Source organism: Aulostomus chinensis, chromosome 19 (assembly GCF_037954235.1).
Source record: "Aulostomus chinensis isolate RoL2024-O1b breed Wild chromosome 19, RoL_Achi_v1.0, whole genome shotgun sequence".
In the NCBI taxonomy this organism is placed as follows: Eukaryota; Metazoa; Chordata; class Actinopteri; order Syngnathiformes; family Aulostomidae; genus Aulostomus; species Aulostomus chinensis.
In genome coordinates, this window is record NC_141338.1 from 12,783,294 (window position 1) to 12,809,833 (window position 26,540).

General features: G+C 40.2%; 1 protein-coding gene across 3 annotated transcripts in view; it reads left to right on the forward strand.

Annotated features, from left to right (window-relative positions):
• strbp (spermatid perinuclear RNA binding protein) overlaps nt 1–26,540 on the forward strand; it is an 80,159-nt gene that overhangs the window by 14,327 nt on the left and 39,292 nt on the right. For all 3 annotated transcript variants that reach the window (XM_086186820.1, XM_086186819.1, XM_086186821.1), the window contains exon 2: nt 9,020–9,118. The gene's annotated coding sequence lies outside the window, so the exon portion shown is untranslated. The remainder of the gene's footprint in view (nt 1–9,019; nt 9,119–26,540) is intronic.

A 26,540-nucleotide genomic window follows, 5' to 3' on the forward strand; every position in this document is an offset into this window, starting at 1 on the left:
GGAATTCTTTGACCCAGTTAGCTCCTCCACCAGGCAGCAGCAGAGTTATTTTTACATATTAAGAGGAGACAATACTTTGTCCTCTGTTCATCGTCTCCTCATCTGTTTGCTTTCTTCTGCTCGTCTGCTCCTCCATCTTCGCTATTCCCATCCTTCCTTCTGTCTCTCTTGGCTTTGATCCCTTATTCTCCTGCAAGGAGGTGAAGATTCACTGACTCAGATTCTTTGTTTGCTGCACAATTTTGGTTGAACATGATGGTTAATTACTAACATTAATTAGTAATTCAGCCAAATCATCAATAAATGGGTGGAGGGTTCAGAATTTTTTAATGTATTATTCACCTTCAAGATTCCTGCAACCAAAATAATTTGCTTGCAGCTAAATATGCAAGCGAAGTTTACTGTCCGAAGCTGTCAAAATGCGTACGTCATTTGAAGCACACACGCAGTATGTTAAACTATGATATGAGAGAAAAAGGTTACAGCCCTGCGGGTAAGTTAAGCCCTCCCGGAGCTCACTCTTTCCCCTCATTTCTGACCCTCAATAGTTCCATAAAGATTTTTCTCTCTTCACATAACAAATCCAGATTTCAAGACAGACATGACCGCTCATCACTCGCCAGCCCTCCTCACTGCAGCCTCTCTCACTCCTCTCCTTTCCTCTCCTCTCCTCTCCTCTCCTCTCCCTCTCCCTCTTCCTCTTCCTCTTCCTCTCCTCCCCTCCCTTGAGAGTTAAGGGACAGAGAGAGTGGTTGCAGGTGTAGACAGGTCATCTATTCAGCTCCTAATGATGATGGATGGCAGGACTGCGGCGAGCGAGAACACAGAGAAAAGTGGAGCGATGCAGGGAGATAAAGAAATAGCAGCGTAAGAAAAAACTGTGTTTATATTTGTCTGCTGGCAGGCAGATGGTGGGAGTTTTAGTGATATGTTGCTCCTTAAATGTTAATATCTCTCTTGTCATCTACCCACACACACACGCACGCACGCATACACACACACACAGTTGTTTCTGTCTTTGTGGGAAGCCGAATGACTTTCATTCATAGCTGAGCAGTCCTTTGCCCCTTATAGCTTTTACCTATATGTTAGATAAAATGTATTATGCAAGTTCCTGTTCCAGTTAAATAAAATTTGATAAATAGTAAAGTGTTTTGTTTAGTGAAAAAAAATGTTCATAATAAACAGAAAACGCTTGTCACAAACCCACAGAGGCAAAACTCTAAAAAAAAAACAAAAAACCAACTTATTTTATTCAACCACCAGAGTGATGTAGGGATGTCATTTGCGGCAGTGAACAGGGTTTAGTTGTTGATGTGAGAGGGTATTAAATTTTGTTTCAGGAATAATAAAGACTGAATTTGTCCTCAAAGGTGATGTGATAGAGGGCTAAAAGCCTTTCAAAAAATGGAGTTCATTTTTCATGATTTTTTGTTGTTTGTTTCTTGGTCACTGAAATAGTCGTTAAAATAAGGAAATCATTTTACACAAAAGAAAAATTGATTTGAGAAGCTTGAGTTTGAGGGTCAACTAAACATGACCTCTTTAGCTCTTCTGTGTATCACTGGCCTTTTACAACTTAAAATGGGCAAGAATATAGAGTTGAATGTCTGTTTAATAACCTTGTTTACTTTTTTCTTGACCCAACAGCAACTTGTTTTAATCGCTTAAATTTTGCTGCTGAGATTAGACAACCTTGAGAAAGACCCTCAACCCAAAATAGATTAAAAAAGGTTTAATCAGAAAATGAAACGTAGTCTGATAAATTCTTAAATTATCTCCTTGCTAATGTCAGAGGCTGTTTGAATCGAACTCATACTCCAGTCTGTTAGTATCAGCATCCTGTCTCAGGCTCCAGTGTGAGTGCAAGGTTAAGAGTGAAGACCCCATCTCTCTCTCTCTCTCTCTCTCTCTCTCTCTCTCTCTCTCTCTCACTCACACACACACACACACACACACAGACATGGTGGTAAAGTCTCACCCTTCCCAAACTAGAGAAAAGGAGGCAGGCTGTAGCTATGGCAACCTTGAGTGAAGGGACATGATTGGGCTTGGCTTGGATTTGTTAAGGGCTGCCATATGAAGCCTAGGGTGAGACTTAGTCCCTCTTACTCATTTAGTGCCTGTACTTGTGTGTGTCTGGGCGAGAGTGAGAGAGAGAGAGAGAGAGAGAGAGAGAGAGAGAGAGTGTGTGTGAGTGAGAGGAACACGAGGAGTCAAGACTCCTTCTTCCTTATTGCCCATCCTGTCTGTAAGCCTTTTTCATCTTCTGTGTGAGCTCTCTGTCAGTTGTCAGGCTGACGAGTGAGAATAACATTTACTAAGAGCAATATGGCTCATAAACTCAGAGCAAGATTGTGATTTGAATTCACTGGTCGTTTGCTTTCATCCTTAATTAAATTCAGCCGAACACTTCACACGGGGAAAAATGTAGCAGCGGCATGGTAGCTGTGACATGAAATAGACCTATAACACACCAGGGACCGACTCAAAAGGCAGACATATGCTCGCATTTCGCCTTGGTTTGACTCCGTCTAGTTTTTCTGGCTCCCGCATTTTTATTTCTTTCCATTTCTCTGTCAGATACAGATTTGTTTTTGTTGCAGATTTTATTAAATCCCTTACTCTTTTGCAAAGGTTCAGATTGATTTAACAGCATTTTTTTCCCTTTTCTCAAACTTTTTATTTTTGATTTTGCATTTTTCTTTTGATATCTTAACATTTTCTTATCATGCTGTTTTACAGTATGTTTACATTTCCTTTTCAGTAATTCTAAACTTTTGCAGCAATAAAGGAGTTTCCAAATGACGGACAAATTGAAGACAGAGCAGAGATTGGCGTAAACATTTCTATCAAATCTGATATGGCACAGCCTGGAGCACAAAAAACAAATAATGGCATCCCACCTACATCATAACATGAAACTCTTAAACCTTGAGCTTATATTGGGGAAGTGGTATTCACCTTCACAGCTTTTCCTTGGCAGTCATACAGAATGCTTTAGTTACTCTTCCTTTACTGCATCAGTGTCAAAGGCTCCTGACACGTCTGTATAGGTATGCCAGAGTACTGCATACATGTTCTGCCGCACAAGTGCGTAACATTCAAGACGCCTTTTCAGCTTTGAATGTAGCCTAATTTAAGAGGTAATTCAGAAATAAACACAGACCGTCAAAGACATGGAGAGGTGGGGTGTTGTGGGAACAGGGGTATCTTTGTAGACGTCAGTTCATAACCAGCCACTGAGCTGACTGTGTGTACTTTTGTGTGTGTGTGTGTGTGTGTGTGTGTGTGTGTGTGTGTGTGTGTTCTGCGCTTAGCTGGTGTTTAGAGTACTGTCTCTGTGTCACACCCAACAGCTTTGCTTGAATAAACTGAATACATTGAAGAGATTTGAGATGGCTGACCAGAACCCTCAGGACAAATTAAGCAAACCCAAAAGTTACTGCATCCCATTTCTGTTTAGTATACAAGCTATCATCTTTTATTACTTTCTTTTTTCTATATCCTTGGTGTAGAATAAGTCTTAGTTCAATAGGGGAGAAATACAGTGCTGAAAGAGCATTATTTAGTCTTCCTTCTTAAAGAGAATCAGTTCGTTTTCTAATTGGGCTTGTGGCCTTCAGAGAATTGAAGGGTTTCATTTCAAATGCAACATAAAAGCGAATTGTGTTCTTTTGTCTGTGTGTGTTAACAATGGTAGCTTTCATAGTAATGGTTTAGCACGTCTCGTACATCAAACCTGCGGTATAAGCCAGCACTATAAGACTGTGAATTATTTTGTGCAGTAGAAGCCTAATAGAATAAGTGGTTTGCCCTCAAACTCAGAATTGTGATGCAATTGGATTTGTAGCCACAAGATCATTTATAAGGACAAAGACTATTTGATTTTCTCAGAACAACTGTCATCATGCAGTCCCCCTGCAATCTGCATGAGCCTGTATTGCATATTTTGGTGTGAGCGGAGGCAGAGCAAGGCTTTCTGACTTTAAAGAATGAAGAAGTACAGGCTGAACATGGAAAGTCCCCTGCACCCTTCACTCTGACTTTAGTGTCCCTTTCACTTCCCTGCCATGTTCCTTCCTTCAGCTGCAAACACCACCAGCCATTGTTAGGTTTGTTTCTGCAGCCTATTTTCTCAATCTCCATGCTCTTGTTTGACTATTGTCGTGGCATGTCGACTGGAACTTATGCAAACACGTTTCTTTATTGTCTTCTCTGGCTTCACATACAGCCCTTCAACTACTCTTAATCCTTAAATCTCCTTCACATCCATTTATTATCCCACACTCTACCCAGCTAGAACCCATGTCTCTGTGGCTTCAGCTTCTAGTTATATTCACGTTTTATTTCATTGGAATGTCTCGTATGCTGTGGATATAGGGATGAGGAAGATTGTCGATAAGAGGGCATTCTCTGAAATATGGGATTGTTTAGCATCCCTGCCAACAGTCAAAGCAAATCAATGGACACTTATGTAAAAGACGTTTTAAAACTATGCGAACTGCAAATCATCTTGCTGAAAGACATGCCAACCTGTTGAAAGACTTGAACATTAAGATACTCTGTGTTTTCAAAAAGTTTTCCTGATGATGAATTTAAAAATAATATTGTTTTTATAATCAAATCATGGCCCTCTGAATTTGAATCCGAATCCAGTGGCTAAGTGCCATATTTGTGCAGCAGTATTCAGTTTGTTGAGGTGGCAAAATTATTCAAATGTTACATTAAATTGTTTATGTGTTATGTGTTACAAACTAATAATATTGTTTTGAGGTTTTCATAAACCCCACAATAAACATGTTTAACATAACTGAAAAGAAAATCATTTTAAAACTAACAACTCTCTGCCAATCCACTCACACAAATCGTGTGTGTGTGCTTGTGCGTGTGTGTGTGTGTTTTAATGATGCGGTCACTTGCGGGGAGTTGGGTGAAAACCAAGGCTGGATGCTTTAAATACAAGTGATTGTGTGCTACAGATGTTGACAGATGTTAAACATCTTTGCCTCTGCAGAATTTTGTTTACTCTGTCAACAATATGTTCCAGGGCTAACAGGCTAACGCTAGCTTAATCTCTTTCCAGTCAGACAAGCGCTGCTGCATTTAAATCTGGAGTTGGCACAGCAAATTAGGTGGAATACCCATAAATACTGCTGCATTTGTCTGCTGTGATACTCTTAGCGGTGAACCCAGCGTAGGTGAACGAGCCTTCCGGTGCTAATGTAAGCTAGTAACAATGTAAGATAGGCTCAAACTCCTCTTCACGTTCCAAGAGTATGCAAGAGCATCACTATAATGAAAGCGATTTATAATGGAGATTATCTGGATTAGGGCAGCATGGTAGCGCTGTCTCTACTGTATATATCATAATTCCTGTGATTGACTGGCTACCAGTGTCAGCGGGGATTGTCTCTAGCTCCCCCACGACCCTCACTGTGAGGGATAATCTCTTAAGGTAATGAATGAATGAATTATCTGGATTATGATTGCATGTAAATTCTTTATGTTGAGATTGAGGTTAGGGACATGTCATTTCGTAATGATTATGAAAGTGAATGGATATTTAAAAGGATTAACATTTTACTTTGCAAATAGAACAGTGAAAGGAATTTCAAATCAATTTGAATAATCTGTTTTTTTGGGGGGGGTGGGATCAACGGTTGCAGTATAATAATAAATATCTATGGTACCACATTTTCAATCCAAAATAAACAGTCCTACAGACAATAGTTTGAGCCAGAGACATGTAAACTTCTCCAGTTCATCTTTTTATCCTGAAATTATAAATGACTTCCTTGTATCTTTAGGCTAATGGCTACATTACCATACATTACACTGTTTAGGCTCCAACTGATGCAACAGCCCCTTTGATCCGTGTGATTCACCAGAGACGCAGGCTTAGTGAAGGCTCCTGCTCTCAAGAAAAGACAGGGCGTAATACTGAAAATGTTAAGGGTCACAAAATGTATTCCACTAATTTCAAGGCGCTGCTTTTCCTTGCTGTTATTGCATATGGAAATTAATAGCTTAATGGTGGGAGCTGACGCAGAGACTCCATTACTTTTCTCTTTTTTTTTTTCTCGAGGACATAGAAACCGCTGACATACACAACCTTGACCTTGTTATATTTACAAATGGAGATATAAAAACATAATAGGGTCTTCGCCTGAAGTACCTTCAGACTCAGGCCCTAATAAAACAGTCCGACAGAGTGGACAGACTGGTGAATATGTATGTTGTAGTTTCATTTAAATTGCATGTGCGAATGGTTTTGCAGTCCTGTTCCCTTATTAGAAAACAACAATCACTGGCACTGACGATCTGTGACTAATAAGCTCATTTGGTGGTGTTTTATGCGCCCAGTCAGATTCTTACACCACCTACTGTAGCATAAACCCGTGGCTTTATTCATGCTTCATTGTACCGTTGCTTCTTCTTTCGACACGTGGCTTCTTCTTTCTCACAGTCATTAAATGGTTTGTAAATGAGATGTGAAGGATCTGCAAATTAAATAATACACTCGACTGACGGTTTGTTTTTCCTTTTTTATGAACATGTGTCAGTCACTGGAGACTATCCTCCAACAGTATGTCTCCATTAAACCTTCGGTGAAGAGACAAAAATCCGTCATTTGATGTTTTTTTTCTTCTTTTTTCTGCATCTCAAATGATCCACCACACATATTTGTGTGTGTGAAAATGAGGTACTGGCGTGTCCATGCCGCATTTTACCTCCACATCTGCTAGATTTTCTGAGGAAAATCACGAGATATTGGGATGTATTTTGCCATATCATGAGAATTTCTATGAATGACTTTAAATGAAACAGGCACTTATAAATCAAAGCGTAATTCACACAATGTGAAATAATGTGTAACAATGTCATTTTCAGACTCTATTGTTTTACGATTGATAAGAACGTTAAGCATTTCAAGGACCTGCTCTGGTTTTACATGCATTAGATTTGAGTTCCTGACACAGACATAAAAATTCTTAGCAATGTTTCATCTTGAAGTTGTCACCTGCTTGTTTTTACCGTGGCAACCAAGTTTGGGGTAAGAAGTTCAAAAATTAAGACCACCCAGTCAGTCTGGGGGGACTCTAAAGGACGTGTAGTCCAATGAAGCACTGTGATTGGATGATGTCAGAAATAATTTCAACCACTCAGATGATGTCTCAGATGCCAGACTGAGATTTACTATTAACTATCACCAAATTACTACCATAACTCTGACATCAAAGTCAGAACTCTGAGCTCAAAGCCAGAGATAAGAGGACCACCAAAACTTGCACCAAATTTAACATATTTGCTCTTGTTCACATGGCACACTTTTTTGTCATCCAACTAACTGTACGGAGGAGGTAGATATTATCAAAATGTGTGAGATTGTGTGTCTTGTGGGAACGTTTTTTGGACATGGAGGCGTGATGTTTCTGTTTGTATGACTCAGAGCTAAACATAGAATTACAATAGGGATGTGATTGGAGCCTGTCTTGCAGCAATATGGCCTCTATTAAGCTGAACAAACACCCATCATAGATATACCCCATGATCCAAGGTGTGACCTCCTCTGCAACCAACACACAAATAAGACTTTACTGTTGTTCTGCTTTGGTTTCCTTGGCAGTGTGACTGAGTCTTATATTTGTCAGTTTGTGTGCCCTTTGTCATATCAGGTTTGTCTAGATTACCACTGTAACACCTCCCAGCAGAGTGAAAGACAGTAATTACACAGCATCTCCTGATAGTATACGGTCAAACTACTTTCATAAGTATCATGCAAAGCAGATAATGAGATATTTCCCAGTCAGGCCTCTTGGTATCCGTACTTGAACTGTTTGGACAGTTTATAAACCTCATAATCTCAATCTTTAGCATTTGGGGGTTGCTTTATTGGGATAAGAGCTCTTTTTCCATTCCTTTATGCCTCTTTAGTTTTTAGTAATGGCCGTACATGTTTAAACGAATGCAGGAGGGGCGTTGGAGCTGCTGCTGAGCTACTGAGTGGATTTCATGGCCTCAAATGTTTTGGTTCACATTTAGCTCAGCACTGCAGGTGGACCGTTGTTACTGAGACAGACTGCGTCTTGATACGTGAGGGCATGTTAGGCAGCAGAGCATCGCAATGGGAGACTTATTTAATTGGCTTGCCTATAAAAATATGAAAGTACATATATATTTTTAAAAAAGACCAAATCGTGTTGACCCGTTGGAAAGTATGAGCCTCATGGGAAAATCCTGCTACAGCAGTAGAGAATAGGTTTCAGTTTCAGGAATTTCTTTACGTCAAACAAAGAAGCAGCTTTTAATGATTGGAAGTATGTAGGTACGTGTTTTGAGGTAATTTGAAGCTGAAAAGCTGCAGTCACTTATTGCACCATGGATACATATTAAAATAAAGCAGTGTTGTTTTTTGTTTGCATTGATTACATCACATAATCTTTGGAAAATAATGACGAGAGAATCAGCAGATGAAAATATTGTCAAAGACATGTTCAAAAAGTAGGGATGCATTTCTCTTCTATTTAAGGTTGAAAAGGGGTTAGTATTACATGCCTGTATTGAGGATGTGACATACCAGTTGTGTGTGTGTGTGTGTGTGTGGGGGGTGTCTCACATTTTCTTGTCAGTGAGTGTCTGAATGCTTCAGTGTTGTCCACGTTCTCAGTTAGACCTCATCTTCTCTTCTATCCATACCTTCCTTTTATTTATTTGAAATTATTCTCTCGTCCTTATATGCTGTGGTTCTCTGCTACCCTTTCTGAATGTGACTTAGGGGACAAAGATACAAATAATATAGTGTGCTCAAGACAGTCATATTTCAAGCAAAAAATAATTACTCCTATCGCTCAGAGATTAAAGATGCACTTGCCAGAGGTTTCAGATGATCAACCTTCCTGTAACTCACCCCCCCCCCCCCTTTGATGTCAGCGGTCAGTCTCTAACTTAATCTGAATGTAATGATGGAGTGCCGCGACACTAACGTTAAACCACCTTTGAACCTGTTTCTTCTCAGGTACTGAACCCTGCCTGACACTGTGACTGGAGAGGCAGGCAAATAGGCGGAGAGACGCTGAAAAGTGGGCAGATAAACAGAGGGGAGGACAAGAGGGAGGTGAGTGGACAATGTAATCTCTCCTTATCTCTCTCTCTGTCTGTACATCTCTGTGTATTGGGCTGTGTATGAAGCCACCTATCGCTAGTTTACAAAGCAGTCCGATCATCCTGAAAACAAGGAAAACCTTTGGTTCTCACCTCTGCTGTGTGTGTGCTACAATCGAGAGTTCACATGGAAAGAGACAAGATGATTACTTTGAGGATGCTCAGCTGAGGCGAAGGGGTTTCACCTTGCATTGCTGGTTTTCCGGGTTGAGTTGCACCTACATTTTTGAAAACAAAGCCACAATAGTAGGGATAATTTTATGTCTCTCGACTTGGAGAGAGATACAGGAGACGTTGTCAGGTGTTTACACATCTCCTGATTGATTTGGTGCGTATAACCCCAAAATAAAATCTATTAAAAGGAAAGTAGCAGAAAAAGAACCATGGATGTCTTTTCATGACTTTAATAACAACAGTGGGGAGCTAAGAACATGAACATTTCAGCTGGCCCTTCATCTTAAATGCCAAGCCATATCGACAAAGGCCTAGCGCGGACCTGCAACCTCCTTTCAAGCACGTAAAGCATCTCTTCAACCTTTTAAGTAGTGACATATCCTCATGCCATCAAGTTTAACATTTTGCCAGCTAGACTCTTCACTAGGTCCCTGACGTTCTTTCTACCCACCTGCTCGACAGAAACCCTCCAACACCCGCTTACATCTGGCTTTTGTTTTCAGTGGAATACTACAATAGCATTCAACTCATTCATTCCCAGGTCAGATAATTCTGCAGGAATCACAACTACTTATCAGCAGAGATGAAAACATAACACATGGTGGACACACTGGTTTTGGTTCTTTTGGATGTGACGCCTCAAACACAGTGAACACACCTGTCACCTGCCTTAGTTTTTATACAGGCAAGGCACCATTATATAAACCATGCGTGCTAACAAGCTGTTAGCCACATTTAAAACACCTATATAAATGTTTTAAATTTTTTAAATTTTCATTTTGTTGATTAAGTAGACAATCAATTTACTACATTGTTCTTCTATATATTGTAAATTGAACATCTTAATTTTTGCAGCTGTTAACTGGACAAAATGAGCATTTGTTACTGACGTTTCTGATGTTTATAAACTGGCGTGGTTTAACCTCCTACAGTACACGCATACCTGTCTATCTGCATGCCTCTCTTTTCCTGTCCACCTTGTCTGTTTACTTCCTCCTTTGTCTGTCTCTCTATCTACCTGCGTATGTCCCCTATCTGGCCATCTGCTCATACACATACATGCGTATCTGAGTCCCAGGCTCTTCAGCGTTCAAGCCGTTCACTGAGGACACTTTTAGGTCAAGAACATTTTATTATCACAGTTGGTCAGGGGCTGTGGTCCTCGTGGCTGCTCAGTTCATTCGCTGCTTTACTAAACGGCCTACTTGTGTATGTAAAGTAACTTTCATGCACTTCACCTTGTAGCCTTCCCCACTATCATCTCAGCGGGAGTGTTTTGGGGTCTGCGTGTGTGTTTATGTGTAAATAATTGATTCCTGCAGAGGATTTAGCGTATCGTTGGTGAGACTGAAGCAGGCAGAAAAAGCTGCTGCGCTCCACAGTGCTGCTGCTCAGTGCTTCCTCTGTTTTATCGTGCTTGATTGTTCATGTTAATTCAGGCAATTTAGCTCATATTAATGATGCTTAAAGAATCAATGACATTTTTTATGCTCAGAAAATCCATTCAAACATTAATTGACCATACATTTAACATGCTATTAATTTTTGAAATCATTTATCAAGACAAACCAGCACACATTCCATCCTCTTAAATGTGAGGATTTGCTGCTTTTCTCTGCTCTTTGCCCCTTGAAAGTGAATTCCTTTATGGTTTTCTGTACAGACTCAAGACCAAATTAATTGAGCTGACATAATGATTGATAATGAAAAACATTAATTATATTTTTTCAGGAGTTTATGTGTTTTTCAAGAGTGGAATGAGCCAGGGACATTTTCTTTCTTTCTTTCTTTTCTTTTTTTTTGTGTTTTACAAACATGTCAAACGTGATCACAAGGAGTCAAGGCAGAGAGAAAGACTCAGTCCAAAGCATGGCTTCGTTTCAAGTCATGTCAAGAAAAATGACTGCAGTCTTAGGTATGATCAGTTCAAGTATGGGTGCAATATGCTGAATTATCTCTTTATGTGAATTATTATGCAACACAAGCTTTAGTTCCAGGAATGTCATCTATTTGACACCTTAAGCACAACAAGTATCACTGCTTCCTCAATAAGCAGCACCTCCGTTGTTATGTAATAATATTAGTGTCACTCAGGCAGATTTAACTATTGTTTTACCATAAATAGGAAACCTTAAATGAAATTAAATATTATCTCATTTATGTAATTGTATATTAAAGACTGACAAACAGCTCTGTATTCTTTAAACAAAAGGAGAGTTGAATCTTATATTAAAGATGTTGACATATTCCTAGACAGAAGAGCCTTTTGAATATTTGCACGAGTCACATCCTTCCTGTTTCTACCGTGTTGCACTCTAACCCGTGTAGGACTACTTTTTCCTACTTAATGAGACAGTTCATAAAGAATCTGAACAATAAACACAATCAATAATGACATTGGTATTGATAAAATGTTTCAGTTCCCCTCCCTAGTTTTTTCTCTGTGTAGTTCTTTCTCTTTATTTGTTATTCTCTCATTTGAACGTCTTTACACCTCTCTGTTTTAGTCCCTCCTTTTCCTCCTCCATGTCATTCCCTCTGTCTTCCTTGCCCCTTAGCCGCAGTGTCCTTGAGGAAGCAGTGACTTTGCCGGTGAGCTCAGCAGAGCATCTCTCTCTCTCTCTCTCTCTCTCTCTCTCTCTCTCTCTCTCTCTCTCTCTCTCTCTCTCACTCTTGCTCTCGCTGTCTCTCTCTCTCACTCACTCACTCACTCACACACACACACAAACACATGCACACACACACAGTAACGCTGTCAACCAGCCCCTACAAGTCCCTTTCCTTTAGTCTCCATAAATAATTCATCACCAGTAACGTTGGCTGTACTTTATGCAAATATTGACAGACCTATAGCAGGGAAAAAAATTGAGACTTGCTTTCTATGTTGAACACAATTTTAATCTGCATCATTTTTCAAAAGCAAATAATCCATAAACTTTGGATGAACAATGTAACTTCCCCTTCAACTTCAATGCATGCTTGTGGCTGTTATTCAAAACCTATAAAATCCCACAAAAGATAACCAGCAATCTCGGAAAACAGAATTTAAAGAAAATGGCAATTAATGCAAAGGTGTGATTACTCCTCCTGGGGTTATTTCTAACTACCGTCCCTGCCCTCAGGTGGCTCCCCAGTGAGCCTGCTAGCATTGAAAAACGATCCCTATGCATTCTCATGAAAAGTGCCCTCCGCTAATCTGCGATCACGAAAGCCTATTGTCACAGTTTTCCACAGCTTTTGAAATATAGATGGAGTCTGATTGTGCTGTTGTAAGATGAGACACGATGGTTTCTTGATGCTGTTTGTTCTCGTGGGTCTCTGTTTTCCATCCAGAGCCTATTAGGTCACTGCTTTTTCCTGCCTCCTTGCGTGTTTTCTGTTGCAGATCAAGTATCTGTGTCTAGTCATCCAGCTGCTGTGCCATATAGAGATGTGTTCTCGTAATCTCATCCTGAGTTTATCTTAGATGTCGGCCGGGTTAAATTTATATTCATCTGCTGACACACTGCAACACAGTACTCTGGCTTACTATCTACATTAACATACTTCTGTTCCTCATGACAGTATCTCAGCGCTCCCATGTTATGACTGTGTGTGTGTGTGTGTGTGTGTGTGTGTGTGTGTGTGTGTGTGTGTGTGTGTGCGCGCACGCGCGCGCGCGTGTGTGTGTGTGCATCTCACTCTTCTTTATGATTGTCCTGTGTTCAGCTGAAAATGCTTCCGTAGTCATGGCGACCAGTCCCATGGGGAAAAGTTGAATGAAGCCGAATCTCTTTCCGTCTCTGCTTTCCCTCCTTTGTTTCATGCCTTGTTGCAGCGAGGCGTTTTCCTCGCACACTAACACAAACACACACAGGATGTATAAACCATGTGTAGTGGAGGAGCCATTTGTGAGCCACATCTATTTATTTGTGGTTTTTTTTTTGTTTCTGAGTTAATTGAACGATTGAAACAATTTAAAGTAATTACCTAATTAGTGAGAAAGATCAAACAGGCAGTTTGTAGGGTTTTTTTTATTTTCTACATTTTGTGCAGGTTGTTTCTTTCCTTTTTATAGGGTTGCTTCATAGCTTTCTTGCTTTTTAGTGGCAATTTCACCACTTAACACTTGCACAAGTCCGATGGATTGAGACACCCAAAGAAAAAATAACGCCGTCTGAACTTTGAGCAGAATACCGTGTTTTTTTTTGTTTTCATCAAATCATCTTCACTTTTTTGAATCTGATCTTGACATTTCTGGTCCATCTTTTTCAAATTTAGAAGTTACTGAAAGATTTCCGCTGGGCAAATGAATCCCTCATAATTTTGTCCAGTTAGTTGTCATTATGTTGTCATTTAAAAAGAAAAAAATAACATTTAGGAGCAAACAATTTGATAATTTAGTCATCATTTTCATTTTTTATTTTTGCTGCCTTGTGACCTTTCTTTTGTTTCATAAAAAGAAATATGTTTTAAAAAAAACTAACATTTCACGCTTCTGCAATCAAGCCTAATTCTTTTTTCAACTTGACCCCTATTATTTTAACTTTTGCATCACTTCCTGTTCTAATTCAAAAACCCCTCCGTCCTCTATTATGACACAGAATAAAAGGTCTCTTCCTCTTTTGTCTTTCTTTCACCACCACTGTTTCTTCTCTTTGTCCTTGAACGTTCTGCCTTTATGGCTACATTATTCTCTCTTTTACCAGTCACATCCTGTCATTCAACTCCTCTCACTATCTCTCCATCCTCTTCATCCTGACTTCCGTCCTCACAATCTCTCATTCTACATTCTCTCTTCCACACATATGCTACATCTCCTGCATTTTATTCATGTCTGCTCTCCCTCCCTCCCTTCTTATTCTCTTGTTCTTAACCTCTGACTGCTTTATCTCCCTCTCTCCCACTCCTCCTGTTCCTTCCTTTCTCCCTCTCAGTCGCTCCGTCTTCTCCCCAGAGTCAGAGAGACAGACAGGAAGGAAGTCTGTAATGAAACGGCCATATCGAGCACACTGCCCAAATTGACCTGGAATGAATGGAGTCACTGATCAGCTCCTGCCGAAGCCGAGTTGGGAGGGAAATTGAGCTTGCAGTCGTACCGCGCATTATATGAATAAATACATATACATTATTATTTTGTCTGTGGATTACCGGTACACACTTTATGCCACTGCAGTGTTTGTATTCCTGGGAAGTGATAGAAGCCTGCCATTACCAGAGCTTCATTTAAAACAGTGTTGGGAATTGTAAATTGCTTTAATGTTTTAAACCCAGAGCAGTCAAGGATTTCAGATTTGCCACCTTTTCTTGGCTTGAGTTTGGCTGTAAAATAGCTTGTTTATTCGCCCCTTGAGAACATGAATAGTCTTCCAAAAAAGAAGAGAGGAATAATGCTGCTGTTATTGTACTACTCCTAGTATTTTTAGGCTAGAATGTAGGTGTTTTAACATTCAAACTCTGGTCATTATATCGAGGTAAATCCTACTGATTAGCGACCGAATCTGAAGCTTTTGTGAGCACCGCTGACCAGTGCCGAGGTTTATGCCGTCCCCGCATGCAGGGCCTTGCGTCTTTGACAACATTTCATGTTAAACCATAGCAGAGACATTCTAAACCTCAACTGAATTCACCCACATAAGATGAGGTCCAGCTAGCGTGGCCAAACCTGCAACAGCCATGCGTCGCGAAATCCTCCCCAAATTTGCATGCATCTTCACGTGGTTGCAGTCAAACATGAGATGTATTGTTTGTTTTCTGAGGAATATCGTATTGAAAAGCCAAATTTGAGTGAATTCTGGAGTTAGGGTACTGCTGTAAATTGATGCTGCAGTCTACAATTTCAGTCAACTCATCTGATGAGGTAACCAGCCTGCATCCATGGAGTTCCTTTGATGTTTGAACAAAGAAAAGACACAGATGCGGCATCTAAAAGAGTGAAAAATTAGAAACACTGTCACAATGGAGGAGATAGATTGACAAGACACCTTCTCCTGTATCAAAGTTCCATCTTTACGAATGCTCAAGTGAAGCACCAAGTCCATCTTAAAAATATGTTATTGTAAAAATACTCTATCCTTTCGGAATACATCTCACTAAGATGCTCATCTGCCAAAAAAAAACAAAACAAAAAAACCCACCAAAACCTTTTATTAATGAAAATGGGCATAGAGATGTTGTGAGAATAGGGAAAGATCACTACAACACCAAACTGTAGTATATGTGTGTGTGCTTACTCGTCTGATTTTGTGTGTCGTGGGGTAAAAACCCATTAGGGAATTAGTCCACATCTGGACGACCCTAGCTGTCCTCATGCTCTTGCTACTCGTTATGTCATATTGTTTTCACAATATTGCAACTTCTGAACTCACTTTTGATTATTATGTGATCCGTAATGGGACAGTGACTTTATCCAGAGTTGAGGTTTTAAGCATGGATAAAGAGGTGTTTGACAGTTCTAGAAATATGGAACACTGAATTTGCAGGTTTGGTAATGAGATAATGTCACTGGGGAGAGATTGGGTCACCATATACAGTCATGAAAAGCCTGAAAATGTCATAGAATTTTAATTTATTAAGTTTAATGGCTGGAAAAGCTTTTGAAAAGTAAATAAAACCTGAAATTTCTATAAAAGTCAAGGATATGAATGCCTGCATATTAGAATATATATGTTAAAAATGACTCAGAAATATCTCTCTTGGTATATATTTATGTTCTTGATACATGTTTGTGTTATTTCATAGTATGTAGATTGGTCATTAGTTATAGTTAAAATATAAGCTGCCTAAGTTTGAGATGGATTTCTTGATACAGTTTTCATGCATGAACAGACAATTCAGAGAATGTATGGTCATAGAAATGTTCCTCAAAGGCATGAAAAAGACATGGGAAACCTTAGTGATGAAACATGTGTGTGACCCCTGTTGAAGTTGAAGTATAGTGTCTGTAAAATCTGTCTAAAGTATAATCCTCCTCCTCCTGGCACTCACTGATCAACATATAATGGTCTATTTGCTTGTGTATGATTGGCTTGAACTAATAGTGTCATTAAGATGCAGCAGTGGCCCTTTTTTACTTTAATTTGACAGTTGGCATTGTGTTTTTGATTATGTGTTTATAAGTAGTTACACGTGCGCAAACCTGCTTGGACACACACACACACGCACGCACGCTCACACACGCACGCTCACACATGCACACTCACACACACAAAGGGGGCGGGAGTCTGACAGCTTTGTCTTTTGGCAAACAGCAGCTTAGTGGTGAAGAGCCTTTCAAGCAGGATTAGGCTACTAAGTGTCAATGGAACAGACAAGTAGGCCAAAGACCACTAGGATATCACTTCCACTGCAACAATCATTGTCGCTGTGATGATAGTAAAAGGCAATGTACAAGGATGTATGCGGTAGATTATTTGAGGAAAAACAGAGGAGGAAATCAGCATGCACACACGCTCGCGTGCGTGCGTGCGCGCTCACACACAGAAGGCACGTTCAAGTCTTCACATAGACTATGGACTGTGGTGCCTCAGCAGAGCCCTGGCAGGACCATCTGTTCCTGCTGAAATCAGCACAGCAGGAGCCTGCCAGCACGCGCCCGCACGCGCATGCACGCACGCACACACACGGCTCAATTCTGGCATAGTGATAGTCTATTTATTCCCCACACTGACGCAGTACAGTAATCAACCGTGTGCGTCTGTGTGGCAGTTAAGTTTTCATTTCAAAGTGAGGTACACAGGCAATGGCAGAGGTACGATAGGCAGATAGATACACAGAAATATACTCCCCTCATCTATCATTGTTAGTCTGTGACCTCAACCCTGTCCATCCTGACCCCCACCCCTGTCAGCAGGATCTGTGCACACATGCAGCTCTTCCATTTCAATAATCGACCGTGGGGAGTAACACTGGCCTGTCAATGTTATCTATTTCCTTCTTTGCAGCTAAATCAGCGTTTTCTGCAGTTTTTGCCATCACATCAATTCACTGTGCACTGACCTGGTCTGGCCTGCACCTGGACCCGATCAAGCTGGAGTTACAGTGTGCTACTGCAGTTAAAGACATATGCAGGGGAACAGATTCTAACATCATACTTGCTGAGCTGGAGAGCTGGTCCCTGCAGAGAAAACACAATTTACTCATGGAAGGAAACTTAACAAAACTTCTTCCAATCCAAACTTCTCCTGTTAATAATTTGTATTAATATAAAAATTTTAATCAATACACTTAAGCATGGCAATTTGTTTTCATTTATCCTAAACATTTCCAGAGACTTAATGCTCCACACTTAAGGATACTTATGTACTATGCTATGTAGTTAGTTGCTTTTGTTGCAGGCACTTGGTGATTACAAGTTCTGAAAGAAGGAAAAATCAAAAACCTAATTATACAACAAATAGTAAGAACTGTCTTATATACTGTATGTTATAACTTGTGACTGCAGTGCAAATGTTTTCGAAGGTTAAACATGAACAAATATGGACTGAAGATGAGTATTTCAGATAAAATCCACTTGTGAATATTCAGTTACATCCATCTCTACTCAAGTGTAACTTCAAGGCGATCAGAGTGGAAATGCTGACATTATGTGGGACTACTTTCTACAGTTGTAAATCAGCAGAGAAAAAACATTTAATGTTGACACCTAATCACATAACGCATGAAGTTATTTTCTCATGAATTTTTTTATTTGTTGGTTTGTTGGAGTTCTTTTTTTTTTTTTTAATTACCAAAATATCACCTCATCACATGTAAAGTGCTTTGGATTCTGTGCTTGTTTTTTTTTTTCTTTAACTTAATTTTTCATCGTCATAAAGACATACACAAAGTATGGGTTAAAACAAATTGAAATATTGATCGTTCCTATTGGATTTAGAACATAAAAGTCCCACATATACAATTATCCAGTTAACATCGCTTCAGTTTAAAGCCTGAAGAGTAGGGATGGGCGTTTAAAGACATTTCTTTGATCGATCGACAGGACGATTAACATACAATTATTGATTTAATCGTTATTGTAGTGGCAGGTGATGGTGAGGTAGCTCTCAGACATTGAAGCGGTCAAAAAGTCTCTGGTTTAAACAGCTCCTGCCTTCATTGTGAGTTTGGTCAAGTCTGGTGATGGTGCAATTTTCTCTGCCTGTTTAGTGTTGAAGCCCCTCCATGCTAACCGCAATTTGTTTAATTTGTACATCATTGTGGTTATTTTTGTGTTGCATTTGCTGTACTTTTCAATTAATTTAAACATTTTTCTGTTCGAAATGGTACCAAAACAGTTGCAGCAGCATTATCGGTCATCTACTGTAATAATCATGCCCTTCCTACTCAGTCAGTCTTGGAAGCTCTAGTATTCCTTTGGTCCATGTATTATTCAGGTTTTTAGAGTCTATGTTACCTGGAATCCCACCAGGATATAAAATGCTGGTTTTAGTGGCCGGTCCCTGAGGTCACCAGCAGTTTTGATCAGGAACAAATATATTTGGGAATTAAAAAAAAAATCTGTTTTTCAGTTTATTTTCAATTAGATTTCTTGTTGTGCCTCGCTCACCAAGCCATGGTAAGAAATTACTCCCTAACCACATTTTATAATATGCTTGTTTAGCAAAATTATGTCAGCTAAATAGGTGCAACCCTGATTCTATTCTGAAGGTGCTGGTGATGGCTTTGCCCATTGCAGAAAAGAACCTCCCAATGGCGTGGCCCTTGGGCCGTTTCGCAATGAGGTGCATGAATAAAGCTACGACGCACTCTGTAACAGATGCGTTGTTTATATCCATCATCACCATCACGCCCTCTGCACTGCCCCATCGATCTGCCAGGTCTTTAAATTTTTTTCTAAAAATCTTTAATATCTTTAAATTTGCTTGGAAGTCCACCTTTTTCAGTTCAGCCCAGACCGTCTTATTAAAAAAATTGATCATTTCCTGCAGCTTCTCCACAGCCAAGTCGGTCTTTACCTTTCGAAATATTTTACGGTGTAGACACTAGCTTGTGAGGAAATATGTCAGTTGCTGCTCTCTTAAGGAATCAACATCCTGGGTTCCTCATGCTTTTTCGGTCTCGCGGCAGGAACAAACGTGCTCTTTCCCTGAGCCATGAATTTTTTTAATATGGTGACTGCATGGCTGAGCATAGCGCTGAGTCTGTTGATGGATGCTTTGTTTTGGCTTGGCTCCTCGGAAATAGCGCTATTGATGCTCTCTGTGACCAGCAAGCAGGCTGATTAGCATCTCATTGCACTGCTTGGTTTCCATGCCTAGAACCTGAGCAAAGGTAATGTGTCAAACAGGCTGGCCTTAACATGAGCCTCAGTAGTTGCAAAGGTCATTTCCAGGAGATTTGTCAGTAATATCTGTGTCACACATGAAACCATGTCCATTTGCAGCTCTCCCAACTTAATTTTTGGGGGCATCATCGGGTTCACTAGCCACCAGATGATATTTTTGTGCTGTTCTCATCTGCTCAGAGGTTTCAATAAGTGGGCGAAATTTCCTGCCAATGATTTTTTGAAAATCCTCCATTACAGTTTCTTCTTCTTCCTCCATAGTTAGGACTTGTATGTCTGTTTCTTCAGCACTGGTTTCACGAACTTCTTACTCTCTACCAAACTGCGACACACCCTGTGGCTTTTGCTGTTTTCTTTATACTCTTTTTTTGTCCTTAAATGTGTCTTTAATTTCAATTCTCAAACACAGGAACACTCCATGGAAAAAGCCAATGTAACATCTGTCGAATTATTTTTGTCAATGAATAAGTATCTTATGCACTGTAGTGTTTTCCTTTGTATTTTGGAAAGAAACGTTATTTTGTGTTACTTCTTATTCTGAAGTAATTTGTGTTGTCTGTCCTGCTGGGATCTAGATTGCCTTCACCTTGACTACCAGGTGAGAAACAGTTTCTGATTAAACATCCGGAATGAAAAACAGGAGGACTCCTTGTCATTACGAGGTTTTGAATCAAAGGTTTTAATTTTATCTACAGGATTTTCATAGGCCAACTCTTGACAGTTTTTTTCAGGTTGTAATTTGCAGTTGTCCTGCGTGCTGTCACAGTCCTTAATTACTCTCCATGTCAAGTGTGCAGCATATCAGGAGCAGCGATGTAGAGGAAAACCCAAGATGTCTATCAAGGATGAATAAATTGTAGAAAGAAGAGCTGGAGAGGAAATGCAAGCCCAGCCATAGATGATTGTAAATTATATGCTATGTTTGCATGCAACTTGTTTGCTCATTTGAGGGAAAGATTGAACAAAGAGGAAAGGAAATGAGAAAAAAGCAGCATCAATATCCCCACTATCCTCCCGCAACGCACATGCAATACATTGGTGACATGATTTCCCTGCTGTCCTTTGTTCTGTCCCTTCAGCATGTGCCAAGCCTGCTGCATAGTCCTGCATTAATGAGACATAATGCAGATGATATCTACTCTTCCCCCTGATCATGTTTCCGCTACTATACAGGCTGTAAAGCTTAACAGGGACGACATGATTAGATTCTGTCCAATACTGAGCAAGAAATGTGAAACAGTTGCCACCTAATATATCTGCAGCAGTTCCCTTTGCTCTTTGAGAACCATTTTTCTTCAGAAAAGTGCTTGGCTTTAGGGTTTCTTCTCTCATTTATTGGGTGGATGTAAGTCCAGTCAAAATGGTCACTGCTAACGCGTCCATCTGCAAAGTGCAGTGTACAAACAGGATTTATTTTCACTCGTTATTATGAAGCAAAACTTGCAACAAATTCAACTTTCAGAGATTAAAATTAGAACCCCCAAAATCAATGTCACATATTAATTCATGGAAGTTTTTGGACATCAGCCAACCAATAACTCAAAAAATAGATAGCACTAGGTGTCAAAAACTAAGAAAACAAAATGATACGCTAATAAATATTACTGGTAGCCTCATGAGCTAAATATTGGTTCTCTAAATCTTATCAGGTTCTTGCCTGAGGGCTTTTGATTATGTTCCTCCTCATTTACAAAAAGTATGGGTATTGTAGCTCTGTTCTCAAACTGCGGTTATGCTGCACTCTCAGGTATTTGTTTCTATAGACCCACAGGATATACATGGATTCATGGATACAGTTTTTAAACTGAGCACTTGTGTATATCTGAAGTATCAGATCTACCCCAGGCCCTCTAATATTTATGAGGTATGTAGTGTAGGCGAACTGTCACAGCTACTGGCCAGACATTCCACAAGTGTTATTTCCGCAACTGGGGAGCAGTCAATCAGGGACATGGACTTCTCTGCTGAGAGAGAGAGGAAATAAAGCTCCACAGAGAACTACAGAACAAGCAACTATATTACAAATGGCTTTGATCCATATCTCACAATGGTCTTCATTTTATTGTCTGCACAAATATGGTTTATTATTATGTATATAAAGTGATTCTGTAAAGGAGAACTGTCAAATTGTCACAGAGCCTTGTAACTGGCAGGTAGTCTTTTCCAGTCTGAAGTTGCAGGAAGTTTTCTTGTTTGTGCGAAGTCAAAGTTTATCACTAGCAAAACTCTAAGCCATTAGTTTCACACAGTTTCTTCTGTTTTAGGTTAGCGTCATGCTCTCAGTCTAATCTGTCAGATTATATATGGAGGTATTAAAGGATCAAATGAAAGATAGAAATGAGGAAATGAAAAATTTAAGCCAGAACTGAATGACAGGAAATTTATGAGGGAAACAGGGACACAAAAATAAAAGTTGATTGTTGATTTTCATTGAAATGCAGACATGCATATCTGTAGTAACAAAAGGAATACTGCATTGTTTGTTACTTTGAACCACTCTGCTATTTCCCCAGCAAGGGAATGACAAATATTTGGCCTTTCTGTCTTTCTTTGTGTGGACCTTTCTTGGTCTCACTGTGTTTCCTGGAACATTGCAGGTTTCTGACTGGCTGTCTCTCCAACTGTCTCTCACTCCCGTAAAACAATAGCTGTGCAAACATTTCAGTGTGCTAGCACCTGTTTACACAGCACATGCTTCTTTACAACAGAGGTGGTCGGACAGAAGTAAATGGAAACATGATTCTGCATTCATTTAGTTTATTGTCACCCTCTGGTCCCGAAGAGTTTCATTATTTGTGCTTGCTGGTGTGTGTGTTTGTCCAACTCATTACCACACACTTGCAGATGTTTTCCCACATGCAAACATTATAGGACCAGTAACCAAGAAGCCACACAAACAAACCAGCACTAATATAACGTACATACTCAAACAGCCTTTCAGATGGATCAGGAAGGTATCAACAGGATGGGTCAGAAATAGCAATGGTGAGCACAGGCAAAAAATTCCTTCACTAGGAGTACTCAGGTGAGAGAAATCCACAGTCAGAAATAGCTTCAGAATAACACCCATGTTTAATTATCAGAAATATCTCCTCGTTTTACACCTTCATCTTTTTTCCCTCCAAGTTACAAACTGAGAAGATTCAGTTGCCTATGTGTTGGTTTAGAGAGTGACTTACTGTACATCATGACAGCAAGATAAGCACAAATACAGCGACTTTCAGGCTTGAGGCGACGTCTGTAGATGATGGTTTGTATTTGGGTGTGGACTTTATGTTTGAGACACACAGAGGGAAGAATTAAATGATTGACGGAAGCATGTTGGCCTCCAGGAAGGACAGCCTAATTGCTGAATGCAATCAGACTTTCTTCCGGTTCATCATTTGCATCGCACAGCAAACAAGTCGGCAACCATTAACCCTGCTGAGTGGAATTTCTACGACTAGTAAAGAAAAACTTGACTTTATTCTCTGCATCTGTCCAGAAATGTGCTCAGGACATATTCTGTGCAATGGTAATATTTTCGGGAAGAGGATTTTGATTTCTTTATAGAATGTCCTTCCTAATCTTCCGCTTTTAGTTGGATTACTAAAATCAATAGACATTTTCTGACATTATCTAACTGCAATGACTGTTTTTTTTTTTTGGGTTGTTTTTTTGTTGTTCTTCTTTTTCAAAACTGTTACAGGGAGCTTTGTCCTAGTACAGGACCAAAGGTTTTCTCAGTTATACAGTCATCACACTACAGATGGTTTTTACTGTAGTTCATTAGATTTTCATCGACCCATTCATTATCTGTCCTGCTTATCCTCAAGGGGGTGATGGGGAGCTCGAGATAATCCCAGCTGAGAGGAGAGGTACACCTTGTTCAGGTCACCAATTAAGAATACAGTGATGCAGAACCTTGCAGAGTAACCTATCATGCAGATTTTTTGTTTGTGGAAGAAAAACTCAACTTGAGTCCACAAAGAAGGCCTTTTAAACACTTTCACTTTAACTGCCTCAAACAAAAATCCACTGGTGCTTTTTAAAATATAAATGATTAAAATGATACTGTCAAATAATGAAAGTTATAATACTCCCCCACTATTCTTCCATTAAACCCGCCATTACTCAGACCGAGGTTCTTTCGCTGGTTAAATAATGACAGTTTCTCTGCTATAGTCATTAAACATCACAAGTCGATATTCTCTTATGGAGGCAGAAATATCAAAAAGTCTGATAATGTGATTACAATGAGCAGATAATCAAAATTCTAAGAGGGAATACGTTCTCCAAAGCAGCTCCTCTGTCACTAATTAACACCTTCTCTGTGGCTTTTGTTAATCCTCTGTCTCCCTTCACTCCGTCTCCTCCACGGCTCATCTCGTGATGGTTATCAGATCAGAAAGGTGTAAATTGCTGCTTAGAGCCATCTCAGCAAAATTCTCTACTTCTCCTATCTCTCTGTCATCTTTCAATCACTTCCAGTCCCTCATTTCGTATCCTCTGCCTGATTCCTTTAATCTCTGCAGGGAAAATAGCATCTAATCCCCAACTCTTGGCGATAGGAGGACGCAGAGCAGGTGCTTTTTTCCCTCCCATTTTTTCCTTCTACATATAGAGACATATTCCATAACTATTAAGCAAAATTCAGGTGACAGGTAGTAGTGTGTGTGCTCAAGCGTGTGTGTGTGTGTGTGTGTGTGTGTGTGTGTGCCCTGTGTCTGAATCTGTGCGTGTGTATGTATGTACACATGCTAAATGGATGAGCTACCATCTGAGGCCAGGCGTCTGCCAGTTTTTCTCGCCTCCTTGGAGGAAAATCATACATTTCCACATTAGTAGTCCACAAGGATGGTATGAATGGGAACAAGGGGAAAAAAGTATGAAAGGCGTATGAAAAAATGGATGCAGGGTAATAATTGGATGATCCCCGAGAAGAAAAAAATCACCAGAGGATTCATGAATAAACAGGCAGCCATACATGTGAAAACATGGCTCCCTTCAGCACCCTCATCCCTTAGGGAGTTGGTGGAGAGTGGCCACACTGTGGGGCATGTATTACTGTTACATTTTGGTTCTTTCTTTAAAAAGAAAAACCCAAACAGAACATAATGTTTTTTTTTATTTAAATGAAAGATTAATACTGTCAAGACCATCCATCCATCCATCCATTTTTTCCACTTATCCTATTAAGGGTCGCGGGGGGGCTGGAGCCTATCCCAGCAGCCTTTGGGTGAGAGGCAGGGTTCACCCTGGACAGGTCGCCAGTCCATCTCAGGGCCAACACTTATTGACAGACGACCATTCACACTCACAGTCACACCTACAGTCAATTTAGAGTATCAATCAGCCTCGTCCCCTCTTGATGTCTTTGGACTGTGGGAGGAAGCTGGAGTATCAGAGAGAACCCACACAGGAACAGGGAGAACATGGAGACTCACACAGAAAGATCCCATGCTGGAGCCGGGACTTGAACCTGGAACCTTATTGCTGTGAGGCGACAGTGCAAACCACTGCACCACCGTGCCATCCATTGTCAAGACCATGTTAAATAAATGGAGATTATCATTGCATCACTGGTTACTTTTACATGTAAAGCAATATTCAAAAATAACTGTAAGACAACATTCTGAATTAGACACTGTCCTCTAACAGCATTTTCTATTTTCATAGTTGAAGTATGTAGTTGATGTGTATACGCCTGAGTTTTTTCAGCAGTTTTGTGACAGATAGTGAATTTTACAAACTCAACCCTAAATAAAATGAAATATTCTATTACTGAAAATCTTGTTGTACTGAATAAGGTATAACGCAGGCACTGAATTGCTCTGGTAATGACCCTTGCTTCCTCCTGGGGTGTTTGTCTGTGCCCATGCATTCTAATCATGCAGTCTTAGGGCCCAAGCTATGTGAAATACAGCTCTCACCCACCTCCTGCAAGCCACATTGGCTGTAATGAAACAGACGAATCACAAGTGCATAGACACTGTGGCTGCCAGGTATGTTGAGGAGGTAATTGTCAGATTTGCAGGCCAGCGGCTCCTGGCTTAGAGAGGGAACGTTGGAGAGAAAACGAGGAGCATCCTCTGGCAAAGTCTGTTTGCCCAGGGGGCCTGCTCAATATCTGGCATTGTTGTTTATCTGATTCCCCTCTGTCCCCTTGCACCACTTTGACCACCCTCCTTGTCCCACTTGCTCTCATTCATGCTCATTTCCAATTCTTCCTATTTTCTCTGTTTTGATGCAACCCCTCCACCCACCCCCGGGTCTCCTCTCCCTCTTTTATAGTCTCTGGATCGCACTCGGCTATAAATAAGAGGTGGTGGATCACCACAATTTAATCCACCGACAGGTCTGTACCAACACTGACGTGTGTTTATCTTGTGTCCCCTGATCCCCTGACCTGCAGCCACACACGACCTGGATGCATGTACTGTAGTGTCAGGTAGATGAGCAATGAAAAATTTCATTCAAATGTGCATTGATCCAGTTGTTGGCTTTATTTTCGCTTGGTGCTCAATGTCACAGATGCAGTCAACGCGCCACAGAAAGGTGAAAGCTGTTGTGAAACTAGCTGTGTTCGTAAATACTCTGCTAGCTGTAGTGAAAGCAGCATGGAGGACAGCGAAAGTGGTTCTGCTGTTGTTGTTTTTTGCTTCAGTCTGTCTTCTACTCAACACTGACTGAACAATGTTAGACTGTTGCTGCTTGATGGCTTAAATTTGAGGCCAAGATAATTAAAAAGTGACACAGCAAAGTTACAGCCAGAGGTTACAAGCTTTCATTGCCCAAATTTTTTGTTGTATGTTGACACAAGATAGGAAGCTCCAGAAACAAGCCGTAAACCACTGTTTTCACCCAAGTTTGGTTGTTGTTGTTTTTTTGCGCTCTGTGCTGTTGAGAGTTGCAGCTGATGAACGGCAGTATCTGCTGCAGGGTCATTTGATCTAGG